Source organism: Charadrius vociferus, unplaced genomic scaffold, assembly GCF_000708025.1.
Source record: "Charadrius vociferus isolate BGI_N301 unplaced genomic scaffold, ASM70802v2 scaffold587, whole genome shotgun sequence".
Classification (NCBI taxonomy): domain Eukaryota; kingdom Metazoa; phylum Chordata; class Aves; order Charadriiformes; family Charadriidae; genus Charadrius; species Charadrius vociferus.
In genome coordinates, this window is record NW_009649184.1 from 6,642 (window position 1) to 9,495 (window position 2,854).

General features: G+C 60.3%; 1 pseudogene; it reads right to left on the bottom strand.

The window, feature by feature from the left end:
- Nucleotides 1-401: 401 nt before the first annotated feature.
- Nucleotides 402-1,284, bottom strand: LOC104289693 (annotated as a pseudogene).
- Between the last annotated feature and the right edge of the window lie 1,570 nt (nucleotides 1,285-2,854).

A 2,854-nucleotide genomic window follows, 5' to 3' on the forward strand; every position in this document is an offset into this window, starting at 1 on the left:
ATCCCTTGGCCTGGGGACATCCCATGGGGTGGGGACATGCCTTGGGCTGAGGACAGCCCTTGGCGTGGGGACATCTCTTGGTGTCGGGTCTTCCCTTAGTGTGGGGACATGTCTTGGGGTGGGGATATCTATTGGCATGAGAACATCCCTTGGGGTGGTGACATCTCTTGGCATGGGGACATCTCTTGGTGTCGGGTCATCCCTTGAGGTGGGGGTATCTCTTGACATGAGGACATCCCTTGGCATGGGGACATCGCTCGACTTGAGGACATCTCTTGGGGTGGAGACATGTTTTGGCGTGGGGATATCTCTTGGCATGGGAACATCCCTTGGTGTGGTGACATCCCTTGGCATAGGGACATCTCTTGGTGTTGGGTCATCCCTTGGGGTGGGGACATCTCTCAACATGAGGACATGTTTTGGGGTGGGGACATGTTTTGGGGTGGGGCTATCTCTTGGCATGGGGACATCTCTTGGCGTGGGGACATCTCTTGGTGTCGGGTCATCCCTTGAGGTGGGGGTATCTCTCGAGATGAGGACATCCCTTGGGGTGGGGACATCTCTCGACATGAGGACATCTCTTTGGGTGGGGACATGTTGTGGGGTGGGGACATGCCTTGGGCTGAGGACAGCCCTTGGCGTGGGGACATCTCTTGGTGTTGGGTCTTCCCTTGGCGTGGGGACATCTCTCGACATGAGGACATCTCTTGGGTTGGGGACATGTTTTGGGGTGGGGATATCTCTTGGCATGAGAACATCCCTTGGGGTGGTGACATCTCTTGGCATGGGGACATCTCTTGGTGTCGGGTCATCCCTTGGGGTGGGGGTATCTCTTGGCATGGGGACATCCCTTGGGGTGGGGACATCTCTGGACATGAGGACATCCCTTGGGGTGGGGACATGCCTTGGCATGGGGACATCTCTTGGGGTGGAGACATCCCTTGGCACGAGGACATCCTTTGGGGTGACAACTTTCCCTGCAGCAGGGCCACCTCTTGGGGTGGGGACGTCCCTCGGGGTGAGGAGATCCTTACGGTGGCGGGACGTCCCTTGGGGTAGGGCCATCCCTTGGGGACGGTCCTGCCCCGTGCTCACCTTCTCCTTCTTCTGCTTGGCGGCCTCCTCGGCGGCCAACAGGGCTTTGTAGTAGGGGCTGCGCTCAGCGGTGAAGTGGACCTTGGAGAGGGCGTGTTCCACCAGGGCCACCGAGAGGTTGAGGCCCTCGATGTGCAGCCACCCGATGAAGTTCCCCGCCTTGTCCATGCTCTCCACCTCCACCTCCACCTGCGGGCGACCCGGCGGAGAGGGACGTCAGCCTCCCCCTGCGACCTCAGGGGGTGGGCAGGAGGTGGCCACGGGTCCGTCCCCCCATCCCATCCCATCCCATCCCATCCCATCCCATCCCATCCCATCCCATCCCATCCCATCCCATCCCATCCCATCCCATCCCATCCCATCTCATCCCATCTCATCCCATCCCATCCCATCCCATCCCATCCCATCCCATCCCAGGGCACCCAGATCTGCTCTGTGGGCACCCAAAACTCCTCCTGGGCACCTAGATCTGGTCCCTGGGCACCCAAATCTGCTCCCGGGCACCCAGATCTGCTCTGTGGGCAACCAGATCTGCTCCGGGGCACCTAGATCTGGTCCCTGGGCACCCAAATCTGCTCTGTGGGCACCCAGATCTGCTCCCGGGCACCCAGATCTGCTCTGAGGGCAACCAAATCTGCTCCCGGGCACCCACATCTGGTCCCTGGTCACCCAGATCTGCTCTGTGGGCACCCAAAACTACTCCTGGGCACCTAGATCTGGTCCCTGGGCACCCAAATCTGCTCCTGGGCACCCACATCTGGTCCCTGGGCACCCAAATCTGCTCTGTGGGCACCCAGATCTGCTCCCGGGCACCCAGATCTGCTCTGTGGGCAACCAGATCTGCTCCCGGGCACCTAGATCTGATCTCTTGGCACACAAATCTCCTCCCGGGCACCCAGATCTGCTCTGTGGGCAACCAGATTTGCTCCTAGGCACCTACATCTGGTCCCTGGGCACCCAAATCTGCTCCTGGGCACCCACATCTGGTCCCTGGGCACCCAAATCTGCTCTGTGGGCACCCAGATCTGCTCCCGGGCACCCAGATCTGCTCTGTGGGCAACCAGATCTGCTCCCGGGCACCTAGATCTGATCTCTTGGCACACAAATCTGCTCCCGGGCACCCAGATCTGCTCTGTGGGCAACCAGATCTGCTCCCGGGCACCTAGATCTGATCTCTTGGCACCCAAATCTCCTCCTGGGCACCCAGGTCTGCTATGTGGGCAACCAGATTTGCTGTCAGGCACCTAGATCTGGTCCCTGGGCACCCAGATCTACTCTGTGGGCACCCAGATCTGCTCCAGGGCACCTACATCTGATCTCTTGGCACCCAAATCTCCTCCTGGACACCCAGGTCTGCTATGTGGGCAACCAGATTTGCTGTCAGGCACCTAGATCTGGTCCCTGGGCACCCAGATCTGCTCCTGGGCACCTACATCTGGTCCCTGGGCACCCAGATCTGCTCCTGGGCACCTACATCTGGTCCCTGGGCACCCAGATCTGCTCCTGGGCACCTACATCTGGTCCCTGGGCACCCAGATCTGCTCCCGGGCACCCAGATCTGCTCTGAGGGCAACCAAATCTGCTCCCGGGCACCCACATCTGGTCCCTGGGCACCCAGATCTGCTCTGTGGGCACCCAAAACTACTCCTGGGCACCTAGATCTGGTCCCTGGGCACCCAAATCTGCTCCTGGGCACCCACATCTGGTCCCTGGGCACCCAAATCTTCTCTGTGGGCACCCATATCTGGTCCCAAGCAGC